Raw genomic sequence first — 13,457 nt, 5'->3', positions numbered from 1 at the left:
TGAGAAACAACAGGGAGAACCTCTCACTACCTCTAAAGGAGAAATAATGAGCGGAACAGAGCACTGGGGGTCTCGGCATATATAGACTTCACCTGGGATCAATCAAAGCCAATCAGTGCCACACACACACCTGATTGCAGTGAGTAGATTCACTTACCACTCACATAGCCAAACGATTCGGAAAGATTGAGTGCCCTTACAATAGTGCATACGCACTTCTAAAAAGTTTTTTTAAAGAGCCACCCACACATAACACATGAGCATTAATCCTGCAATATTGCTATATATTTTTTACAAGTACTAAAATATATATCTGTGTCTGTGCATATTACATCTTCAATTCATCAGCATTCATTGATGAATTAAAAACTATTTCCATAAAAATATTAATATAAAATAAAATATTATGCAGGGTTCTCTGGGTTGGGCTTGGTGCTCTTTTTCTTTTAAGGGACATATTTTTCTGTAATATAATGAATGCATTTAAATGCAGTGAGAGGAACAAAGCAGAACAACTCTAATGTCCAGCTATCTTTTTTTTCACAGACAAGGCTGAAATAGGCTATAGACCAGGCCTGGCCAACCCGCGGCTCTTTGCCTAATTTCATGCGGCTCTTATGTTCATATCAAATTTTGTGTTAGTGATTTTTATTTTATTTTTAATTATTATATATTTTTTTTTCCTGTGTATGCGTAATCACAAACCTTTAATTGAGGACGCAACGTACAACTGCCCGCTCAGCTTGGAGGGAGGTTTTCCCTGAGTAAACAATTTGTGAAGTGCACAGAAAAATGCACAGCAAAACGAAAATATGGAGACAAACACAGGACGTTTTTAACAGAATGGGAGAGTTTATATTTTTTTGTTGGACGTACAGGCGTCATTAGCACATTTCAAGGCTTCAAATCCCCAGCGCCACGCAGCTCACTCCATGCTAACAGTATAAGTCCCACTAAGCAACATGCATAGTAAGAGAAAAACACTTTTGTAAATTGTTATATTTTTGTTTGTGGACATGGTTGAACTGAGAGTTTGTGTGTGAGGCAGTGCACACCAGGGGCCTCATTTATAAAGCTTGCGGCGCACAAAAACCTTGCGTAGACGGGAAGAAATTTGCGGGAAAATGTGCGGTGGCAAACGTTGGTATTTATAAAGACTTTAGGCTCGTTCGACCTGTCGCCGTCTTGCTAAGACCTGCGCAATTATGACGCTCGTCTTGCTGAGCGCACTGCATTATGGTTAGACTTTTTGTCCCACTTGCACCCGTGGCTGGCTGCGGCTCGGCTGCTTGAGACTTTGAAGTCCCGCGGTATCAAGACGGACACAGACACTGGAGCAAGTCGCTGCAGTTGCTCCCCACGGGCTGCGGGAGCGAAATGCCTGATGGGAAACGTCTTGCTGACAGGCGGAGCTGAGCGCTAATTGGGAGTTTAAACCTCGTGCCTTTGATGCGTTTCCCCAATTGGTTAGGCAAAAGTCTGACATCACCGCTCAAAATTAAATTACGATCCATTCTTTTTGATTTTAATTTATGTTTAATCATTAGGCCGCCACAATATGCATTTAAGCAGAAATGTACTTAATCAGAGTTAAACCTCTGAACCCTTGACATAGAAATAATTTGGATGTGTAACTCTCCTGTATAGATATATTTAAAAGTGAACACAAACTTGAGTCACATAAGATCTTGGTGAAGTGATTTTTATACCATTAAGATTAAATCATAGGCTTATTTCAAGTGATCTAAATGGTCTGGGAATTGTATTTTACATGTAGTGTCGCAAAGCCAGACCAAAACTACAACAAGTAGTTTGTTTGTTACACATCATAATACAGTTCATCATATCCATCTCTACAATAATAATAAGGGATCTTTTCTTAGACCTTCTTTATTTAGGCCGATCATATTCGTTATGTGAAGGGAGAAATACTAAACCTCCTTTATTTGGATTTGTAAATTATTCTTGTAAATTATTCTTTATCACTTAAAAGTAGGTGTTCTAGTAAAGTAACAAGAAAGATAAAGATGTGTGGGGAATGGGGATATTAGCTTATATCTCGTTTCTTGTTTTGAAAATGCCCCTCGCTTTTAAAGTGTTTACTCGTCTTTGTGTTGTGTTCTGCTTCTAATCGGTTGTAGCATGTGTGACTCTCCTGCGAATATGTTTCTAATAGGCCTTCAAAATAAAACTAGAAAACGAACTGCATCCGCAACAAGGACGCTACTTCCGACTCGGAGCTGTCCGGCTTCAGTCGAGAGGCACCTATTTGGAGACGCATGGGGAAAGTGGAGTTCCACCGGAAGTGGATTTCATTGGTCAGAATTGTAACCTATTTGTTTTCTTCTTTTTGTTTTACTGCCGGAGTTCACCTAGCGGTGAATAATAATACACGGTTTCCACCGGTTATGATGCTAGTACACAGTAAAATACGTCAGTTTGTTAAGGGTCCCAAGTGGCCAGGACGGTGGTAAAAAGTACATGTTGAGGTAGAAGATGAATGAAGCAACGAAGCTTTGTGTACATCTTCTGAAATCCGTCTGTTTAATTCACAATCATCACGAGTAGGTCAATCACATACAAATATCAACTCTTATAAATGAAACACAAAAAGTGCCACCACATTAAAATAAATAACTCATTTTAAAAAGTGCAAACACATCAAAACACACAACTCATTTTAAAAAGTGCAAACACATCAAAATACATTTTTTTATAAGAGTTTATATTTTTATGTGATGTGTGGGCATTTTTTGTGTCTTTCAGTGACCCCCACATTATTATTTAGTGTGTGTGTGTGTGTGTGTGTTGGAGAGGAAGGTGGGCCGTGAGCATGTGCCTTTTGGAGTCGTCCTCTAGCAGAGTCCAATGGCATCTGTAGACCAAACATGCAACATGTTATTGCGTCATCATGTTTAATATAGGCTACAAAGGTTTACCACTTGAAGAAATGATCCAGGTTGGATTCAGAATGACACAGTACCAAACTAAACATACTGCATGAGCAATAAAGATACATGATGTACCTAGCACTGACCACTTAGCTGCTTGAAAGCCTCCTTTTTCGTTTGGTCCTGAAGACAGGTGGTGTGTTGCCTCTGAGGGTTGCTTTTCCCTCCTCAGTAAAATGGGCAAACTTCCTCCCATACCTGCATTTAAAACACCAGAACATTACATTTATTACCAAGCCCTTCCCCAAATTCCTCTTGGTAATACATACATAAATACATACATATTATGTTTTTAGAACAGCAGCATACCCTTCCAGCTCAAGGTTTTCAACCAGGACAACACACCACCACCGTCTCAGCAAAGACATGTCATGCTAAAGTAAGATTGCAGTTACTCAAAATGCAATAATTTCCTTATAATATATTATTTGATTTTATATTCATTAAAAATGACATGAGTTAATACTTACGATGCTGAAGTCAAAAGTAGCCTCTGTGGCAAAATACCAGGCATACTGTAATAAGAGACACATGTAAGACATATAACATGAGAGCTTTCTCATTACAGAGAAAGTTGTCACACAATGAATGTGAAATGGTGATGCCAAAAGAAAGTTATATGACACTTCCTATGCACACTTGAATTTCAGTAACTTTTAATGTGCGAACTCTTAGACAGACATGAAAACGGTGAGGGTTCAACACCCATTTTATGATATACCTTAAAATCAGTTTTAATAGGAGAAATTATAGAATTTTCTTCATATGAGAAGAAAATAAGTAACAAAAGCAATGTGCAAAGCATACTGTCAATACAGAAAAGTAATACAATAATCCATGTTCTCTTTTACAGTGCTAGTGTGCCTTATGGCATAGTGTTGTTGAGAATGTAGGTTTAGCAACTCACCATGACCATGAAAACCCCACAGTCAACACCAAAATGTTGTTGAGGTAGGTCCTGTTACAAGGAAAGACATGCATATGGATAATTTTAGTCAATATGTTGTTCCTATATGCTCTTATTCTTAACTATGATTACCTCAATGTCGAGACCTGTCTCTTCCCGCCACGGCCCTGGTGATATGCTCTGTGCAAGAGCACTGAAAAGAGTCATAATAGTTAAAGGGATTCTGTAGAAGAATGTACTTTGCATTTAATTGTTAGCATTTAATGTATGCAGCTTTGAAAAGTCAGGGGAACATGACTGTCAGGAGTAGTTGTGTTAACGTGGGCAAGTCAGGGGAACGTGACAGCCATGATAAATCATTCTATTGTTACCTCAAGATGTCTTGATAAGGCTTGTGCTCAAAGCCTTGTTCTCTCTGGGCATACATGGAGTCCAAGAACAGTATGAGCCTTTTCCGTGGATTCATAACCTGAGGGAACACAGTCTCGACAATAAGATTAAAGTTAACGAAAAAAATATTATTAATCCCCTTTCATCATTAGTGTAGCTTGACAAACTTTGAAAGGATGGCCCATCACTTACACAGAGCAAATAATGCCCTGGAGTCCACAGAGGAAATATCAGGATCTTCTTTGCAGAATCCACCTTAAACAAGATTTTTTTAATAATTTTTTATCCACCTTAAACAGGAATGCCTTTTTTTAAATTGTAAAGCATTTCAATCGTAACCATATTCAAGCTATACATATGCTCTACTTACAGGAAGACTACGGAGAGGGTCACAATCCAGGGGTGGGAGCCATGTTGGGGGGGTGTGTTTGGCTTAATGTGTATGAATGATCAAGTGCAATGTGGTCAGGCTGAGCAGGCTGGAGGTCAGGCTGAGCAGGCAGGAGGTCAGGCTGAGCAGGCTGGAGGTCAGGCTGAGCAGGCTGGAGGTCAGGCTGAGCAGGCAGGAGGTCAGGCGCTGCACCATGTGTATTAAGTTGGCATAAAGCCAAATGCCTTTCTATGTCCACTCTCCGTATGAGTGTCTGTGGACAGTTAGGGCAGTGGTAATGGCCAGTAGCTCTGCATGGCTGACTGCACCTGTGTAAGATGTCTGAACAAAAAAAGATTGCTCATGTTAAAAAAATAAATACAACAACATCAAGTCAGAGTTCATTTCAGGGAAAAACTTTAGGCTGCAAACATACCTTTGAAGCGTGGAAGAAATAGTTTCTGAAAAAGAAAGTAGCATTTTCGTGAATGCTGCATTAATGCTATACATAGTTATTTTATCTGAAACAATAGCTCAAACATTAGGCTAACGTTTGTGTAACTAATGTTAAGGTTGCTTGTGACCATAGTACTGCCTATCTGTCTAACAAACAATTAGGCCTATTTCTATTACAGTCCTATCTGTCTAACAAACAATTAGGCCTATTTCTATTACAGTCCTATCTGTCTAACAAACAATTAGGCCTATTTCTATTACAGTCCTATCTGTCTAACAAACAATTAGGCCTATTTCTAGTATAGTCCTATCTGTCTAACAAACAATTAGGCCTATTTCTAGTATTTCTAGCCATTCTCAATACTTTTATTTTAACAGTTGACAATTAGGCATATCTGTGTAACAAATATATAATTATCCTGACTTCCAAAAGCTGCTTGTCTTTTCCAGCCATTCTGATATGTCATTTATAGCTGTCAATCATTGAATGAAGCTGTCAAACGTACCTGCACTTATAGCTGTCAAATTTTGAAATCGTCTTCTAAACCAATGAAATCGAGAGTTCATGGTTTTCGACCAATGAAATGACGTTCGGGGAGGGACAACGCTTTTGACCAATGAACGAATGAACTGAGTTTGGGGCGTACAATTCTGACCAATGGAATTAGTTTGGGGCGTGGCCCCATCTTGCTTCCGGTGTAGTGGAGGTCCGTTTTCTCCATGCGTCTCCAAATAGGTACTCTTGCTTCAGTCAGGCATTTTCGTCACTCCCCCGACTGCACTCGGCTACTCTCGTCTACTTTCCAGACGAGCTGAACGTTAGGTCGAACGAGCTTATTATTTGCGGAGAAGTGTGCGTATTCCTACGCCAACCTTCGACCATGCGTAGAGCTACCGCAAGGTTTTCCTGACTCGGGGAATCAGCGACACTCAATGGCAACACCACGAAATAAAGCTTAGTCATCAGAAAAACACAGACATACACACACATTAAAAGTAGCATGGCACCCAATATATTTAGTCAATAAAATATATAAGCTTACCTATAGTTGTGAATATATGGCTACTGTAGTCTATGGCATGCAGTTGTGATGTAGGTTGAATTACTTATCAAGTAGCCAGGTCTACATGTTTTGGTTATATTTTATAAATTGAATCTTATAGCGCTACTTTATAATAATATCCTATACGTCGGGAGGTGTTTCCGTGAGTGCACAGCGGGAGAGCAAATTTTAAGAGGTGAGTAAAAAGTAGTTTTGTACAAAGTTAAGCCCAACAGATATTAATTAAATTGTATATTTCGTTAGATAAAATCATGTTATGAATTTAGCAAATCATTACACGCATCTCTTTCCCATAACAATACACCCTGGAAGATTAAACTATAATCTGACATTGTTGGAAATGTGTGGATCTCACGGGAGACAATTCTCTCGAATAGACTATAAGCATTATTTCACTTGTCACACCATATTTTATAGGCCTACATATAGTACTACAGGTAGGCCTACGCTAATACGTGATATTGCATACAGTACAAAGTTGGGCGAAACTGCTTTACAAAGACTACAACGACTGTGCCAATCATGAGATGTGATAATCGCGCGGGTGTGTGTGTGTGTGTGCCAGTTGCTGCAGCACATGCACGTCACGGGCTTTCTTCCTTCACAGTCGCTTTCTTTGTGGCCGGTTGCCTCCCTTTTTTCCTCATGTCAGTAAAAATTCCGTGCTTATTAAGTGCGTCATCATATTCAGGTGCTATTTAACATTCGCCATGTATGGTAGGTGAAGTGGGAGGACACGGGGTGGAGATCGTCTGCGCACAATTCACCGCAGGTGGGTATTTATAAAGGGAAGATTGCGTGCAACTGTGCGCCGCACAGTTTTATAAATCTGATTTTTTTTTGCACAGCACATTTTTGGCTTTCTGCGGACGCAATGTTTTAGGATGGTTTCTACGCACACCGTTATAAATGAGGCCCCAGACCCGGCGCCAGAGCAAATCTATACAGGGGGCACGTAGATTTTGTGGGAGGGCCCGCATCAATATTATGACAGACAGGTGTAGCCTACATAAAACTCAATTGCAACAGTCCACAGCAGCGCAAACACATCCGCATGATCAACAGCATTGCCTTATGACGCACGCAGCTCGCAAATAATACACATTAATACACACAAACAGCCAAATACAAAACACATTTGCATTGTGTGCACGGCGGCACATTAAATACCACAGACGCCAACAGTAATATGCAGCGCCACGCAGTCGAGCAAATAAACATAAACATACAAAACATTCGCAACATTGCATCATGTGCTCGGCAAAAACATTGTCGCATAATCCAATGAAAGCGCCGGTCAGGACCCATGATGTCGGCATGTGAACAGACTTCGTCTCTTTTCACCAGAATTTGTAGGAAATGAGCGACAAAACTACCAGAACAATTCCCATAACAGACAGAGGAAGCCCGTTTGTGGGAGTAGATTGGGACGACACTTGGCGGACACTTTATTATTTATTTATTTATATTAGAAGTACAGTAGTATACTAATGATACTGTTAAATATTCCCTTTACGGTAACACTTTACAATAAGGATACATTAATTAATGGTTAGTTAATGCTTAATAAGGGTTAACTAAGGTATTAATTAATAAATTATTTAATGTTTATAAATATCCTATATTAACCTTAATTAATACATTAATTAACCATGAACCAACAGTTGATTAATATAATAAGCATTAATGTTAAATTTAATTTTGTAACATTACTTAAAGGAATACTTCACCCATACTGAACCGGCGTTCTATCATTATAAAATCACTATTATAATATAATGAAAGAGGTTTGTCCTGACTCAGTATTCCCTTGGTCCAGCTTTCCCGAAAATCCACACCCCACATTTTACATGGTAGTGGTTGGCGTGACGCGAAACGCTTCATACGGACCACCAGCCTAGAAGCGCCAAGAACTACAGGCCATCCCTTCCGCACATTTGTATGCCCACCAATAAGGAATGAGGGAGGCGGGAGCTCACGGCCGAGATGTAAACACAGCGTCCGCCATGTTTCTCCTCCGCTTAGCGAAGAAGCAGAGTCCAGAAAAACTCCGACCATGGCAGAAGGATATTTTCCATTTGTAACGCCTGAAGGGGATTTGTAATGTTTACTCTAGTGAACGGACATTCGTGTCAACCTGTATAAACCGGATTACAGCGAGGAAGAGAGGTGATAGTCGTAAGGAGGAAGAGGAGCTAGCTGTAGCTACACTAGCAGCTGCTCCATGCTGAAGAGGAGCCCCGCCGCTGTGCCTGGTGTGTTCGCAGTGTTCACTGTTAGAAACTTCACTGTAGCTTTACTCCACATATGGAAAGAGGGACCCCGGAGACATATTTCAGTATTGAGACGGTGAACTGTAGGCGCCAGCCACAGGCCGCGGGGAGAGACGGACGTCGACCACAACACAGTAAGTTTTTATTTTTACTCATTCATCACCGCCACACTTCTTGCATTTGCGTCTGCCTTTCTTTTTTCCCCTGGCGCTTGTGTTAGCAGATCAGAGCAGCTACACAGCACTTTATTAATGTGAATTATCAAAGAAAAACTCATGTAGCAACAGGCTGGTAAAAGCAGCGCTGCAGCAGTGAGACACTGACTGTGTGGGGGGAAAAACTGCGAGCTAGATACACTGCACATACTAGGATGTGACCCGGGCGTAAACACGGCACAAGATTCTTATTGCAGTTTTGAATCCTGTTCTAAAATGTCTTATTGGCACTATGTTTTCCTAGTTTTGGTAACATGCGCAGCAAAGCTAACGTGACGTAACCTTGCCGTTCTTTTTCATGTATGTGAGCTACTGCAGGCTAAAATTAGCTGGCCTTACTAATGTTTTGCTCAATGTTTTATAGACAATATCGCTGATTCATGCAGTTTCCTGGCGTGAATCCTGCAAAGAGAGAGACCCAGCACCTGACCATGCACGTGATGAGCAGTACCGTGGCTATCAAGAAACAAGATCGAGCAGCTGTGACCAGAATGACCTGAGCCAACACACTACACATTTTAATTTTATAAATAGTTGTTCATATGTTTGGATTAAAACTTTGAACTCAAGTTGGTTGATGTGGTTTGTCTACTAACCAGAATGCTGTTCAACTGGAGTACTGTTAGAAAAATACAAATTTCTACTGGGGAAAAAGGTTGAGGACAGACTTCAGATGCTGAGCTACTGTATTTAATAAATAATCAAATATTTTTTATGCTATCAATATAGAAATGTGACCTGAAGTACTCAATTGAAATATATTCTGGCTAGCTTTGGTAGAAAAACTGATAGCTTAGTTATTTTTCTGTGTATCTGTTTTTCCTGTGCTTCAGTATGATGAACCTACCTTGCATCCTTGTGAATTTATAACATTTACCTCAAATTGTATTTTAAAAACAATACATACAGTAATCTGTGCATCAAAATCAGTTCAGCCAACAAGTCTGTACTGGTGAACATGGGTGTAGAAAGGAGTCCAAGATAAGGTAACAACAACATAAGATGTTTTATTGTTTACAAAGGAAAATATTGTGGCATCATGCTCAATGTTAAATAAACCAGGTAATGCTAAATAAACCAGGTAACAAACAATGAAACAATTCTTAAAAATAAACTGTCCAATATACGAACATGATAAATATAAGATACAAAAGATGAGCTATAAACAAAAAATATTTACAATTTAGCCTTAAATGAGTGGCTGATAGGGCACAGGTTGAGGTGTGAGGACATATTAGCAGAGCCGGGATGCTCCTGAATTTGATGTAGGGGACATATTTCCTCTCAGAAGCGTCACTGCAGCTGCCTTGGTTGCAGTTGAAGGGGAGACAGCCATTGATCAACTTTTTACCCCACTATCACAGCTGATATTGAGGGTGTAGACATCGGATTCTGAAATGTCACAAAACAATACAACAGTTAGGCTTCAAGTGAAACGTTAGCTGTGATCACTCACTAAAAATGATAGTCTGATGATTTTTTTTTCTTTAGTTGCATTACAAACACACCAAATGGTTGCAGCATTAGTTTGTTTCTGAAAGAGTTTAGCAAGGCCCCCCTGACAGCAGCTATAATTGCATACTGTGTGAACAGAAATATAGTCAAATGCGTTGAAAGTCTTACCTGTACGCGAGTGCGTTTTGCAGGCCCGGTCCACACAACCTGTCCACAACGAAGATACGTCAGTCCCGTCCAGATTGTCCTCTTCACGCCCAGGCTAGAATATTTAGTTTCAGTCCTCCGGTTTGGTTTGAAGCCCGGCTAGTTTTTTTAGCCGCAGGCATTGTTGAAAACAGCTCACTATCTTGTAAACTGAAGAAAAGTTAGACTAGTGCGCATTTCCTTCCCTCCGTTTTACAGTGAAACCGGAAACTAATACATTCATATTTTAGAAAAAAATATTCATTGTGGAATCTACATAGAGTCTGTATTGGTCGAGGTATCGCCAAGAACTGTAATGGGAAGTAGTGTGTTTACAAACTCTCATCGGAGTCAGAGGTCAGACGAGACGAGACGAAATGTGGGCGGGGCCTTGGAGTGCTGCTAGCGCAGTGCATTGTGGTAGTCGGAGGATTTCTGACTTTAGAGGCAGAGACCGGCAGAGAGACCATAAAAACACTCTTTTTGCCGTTTCTCAGGCTAGGGTGAACCGATTTCTAAAATTTTTGCACTTTTATAACACATAGGTTTTGCTCTACATAGGTACATTCATATTTCCACCGGTGAAATCATCCTTTAAGCATATTTAACCATTTATTAATGCTCTTTGTGACCCTCATTGTAAAGTTGGAACAATGTATCCATTAAGTGACACTTAAAGGCCTACTTCACCGGTTTGAATATGAAGGTGAATTGAATTCTGAGATCCTATGTAGTATAAATGTGCAAAAAAAATTAAAATCGGTTCATCCTAGCCTGAGAAAAGGCAGAAAGAGTGTTTTTTTTAACCCTATATTTCTCCTTCTCGTGACATCACAGAAAGAGAAATATAGGGTTAAAAAAAAACGTACATGTAAATATTACTGTGATGTCACAGTAAAAGACATCACAGTAATATTTACAAAGTAATTTTTTTTTTAACCCTATATTTCTCTTTCTGTGATGTCACGAGAAGGCCTTCTCGTGACATCACAGATGTCACGAGAAGGCCTTTTCTCAGGCTAGGATGAACCGATTTCAATTTTTTTCGCACATTTATACTACATAGGATCTCAGAATTCAATACACCTTCATATTCAAACCGGTGAAGTAGGCCTTTAATAAATGCACACCAGTGCTGATTAGGCATTACTGAAGTATAATTAACCATAATAGGGGGCCGAAGCACAGTGTTGACAGGGCATGCTGAATCGCCCAGATGAGAGGAAGCGTTTCCTGAAAATCTACAGTTTTTTGTGATGTGATTCGTGTCAGGTTGCTCTATAGCAGTTTTTAACAAGAAATTAAGACCAGAAAAGTAGTATAATAGGAGATTTTTAAGCATTAACTAACCATTAATTAATGTACCCTTATTGTAAAGTGTTACCCCCTTTACTGTTATTTATATACAGTAGTACTTTACTGTATAACCTACTCTATCAGAGTAAAATACATTTTTCTATAGGTGTTGAGGTAGAATGAGAAAAGCTGACATTTGAATGCTTGATTTAAAAAAAAGCTGACATTTTATTTCAAATAACAAATACAATTTAATAACAAAGAGTTAACTGAAACCTTTTAAAATCATGAATGTTAATTAATCAGTTAAAAAAAATATTTAAAATGTCATGATCTTTAAAAAATAGCAATAAACATTAAAATCAAACAAATAATTCCTTGTAAGAACAGAATAGAAGTCTATTGCTACAGTCACAGAAACATTAATCTTTCTTTACCAATAAGAGTATTCATATACAAGTTACAACCATATTTCAAAATATACATACTGTATACATTCAATTACACACTCTACAAATAAACATTGATACTGAGAAATAAACCACTATTGTCTTACTGTTGGTAAGACCATCAACCTCAGAAGACTACAATCACAGGAAGGATAAATAAAAACAAAGTGAGGGGTATGAGCACTGGGAGGGAACGTCCATCTTCTGGTTTATTACAGTTTGTCTTGAATTATTTCACTCTTATTTTTTCTAAATTGTTCTGTACATATTCTTTTAAAAAGTATGGTTTTATCCCACACTTAGCTGTATCCCCACTGGCCATGTGTCCAGGCACATAAAACATATTTACAGTGTATGGTTCAGATCCCTCGTTATCCAAGCTGTGGAAGGGAGTCGATGACACAGGAGCTCTAGGCGCAGCTATAGGCTGAAACCCCGTTCAGTTCTGAAAGTGGTCCTGTAAAGGAAACTGTGGTGGCCGAATTCCCCATGGCATTGACAAAGACAAAGGCGGCAGACTGGACTTTTCATCAGTGATCAGGTTTATTCAGAGGAGATTTCATCAGGACATTTACAGAGGATTTCATGGAGCATCGAAGCAGCGGGCTGGAGGCCGCAATGGCACTACTCATTAGTTACAGAACAGTGCCTTATATTCTCATGTGTGGGGGGTATCAAGTGTATTATATCTACAAATAGACAGATACTCGTCCTTCTAGGGAGGTTCTCTACTCCTTCCCCGGGACCTTAACCTTTAGGACTATCTGCTCAGCAACTCTGGTGAATAGAAGCTATTCAAATCTACCACAAAACAAATAAAATAAGTTGACGAGGCAAAAATTAATTTAAAATTCAAAACTCACATTATTAAAACAGTCTGAAGGCACAGGGAGACTGCTCTGCACTGATCACACTAGAAACGCATTTTTAAAAGGCTGAGTGAATGAAAATATAAGAATTATTTTCCTATTATTATATTTCTTATTTTATGTTTGGAGTTATTAGGCCCCGTGTCCATCTAATGCCTTTTTCCGGCGTTAAATGCTAGCTGTGCGCTCGGGAGTTTGTCCACTGAGCGTTTTTTTTAATGCACTGGGAGAGAGAACGCTGTGAGCAGGTCCACTGCCTATGTTCAACACTGGTTTCACTGTTTAGACCAGCGTTTCCCAACCTGTGGGTCGCGCCTGGAATTTAAATGGGGTCGCCTGAAATGCTAGTAAAAATTAGTAATCCTGGCTCAATATACTGGCCCTTCATCTTTGAAGAACCCAAAAAATATTATTTAAAAATAAATTATTGACTGGCTCTGTCACAACTTCAGCCAGTATTTAGGTTGCGTTCCAAATCGCATACTCTTTCTTTTTTCTATTCTACATACTACATCCGACGATAAAAATAATCTAGTTAGGATGCAGTAGGCATACTATTGCGCCTTGATCTTGCCT

General features: G+C 39.4%; 1 long non-coding RNA gene across 1 annotated transcript; it reads right to left on the bottom strand.

The window, feature by feature from the left end:
• Positions 1–9,608: 9,608 nt before the first annotated feature.
• On the bottom strand, positions 9,609–10,591 carry LOC307267950. The gene is made up of 2 exons (XR_013845426.1): positions 10,250–10,591; positions 9,609–10,018 (listed from the first exon to the last, which is right to left on the bottom strand). It is a non-coding gene; the product is annotated as an uncharacterized lncRNA (long non-coding RNA).
• Positions 10,592–13,457: the final 2,866 nt, after the last annotated feature.

This window comes from Ammodytes marinus (assembly GCF_949987685.1).
Source record: "Ammodytes marinus genome assembly, chromosome: 21".
NCBI lineage: Eukaryota > Metazoa > Chordata > Actinopteri > Uranoscopiformes > Ammodytidae > Ammodytes > Ammodytes marinus.
The sequence above is the reverse complement of the archived record's forward strand: the minus strand, read 5'-3'. Positions and strand labels throughout refer to the sequence as shown.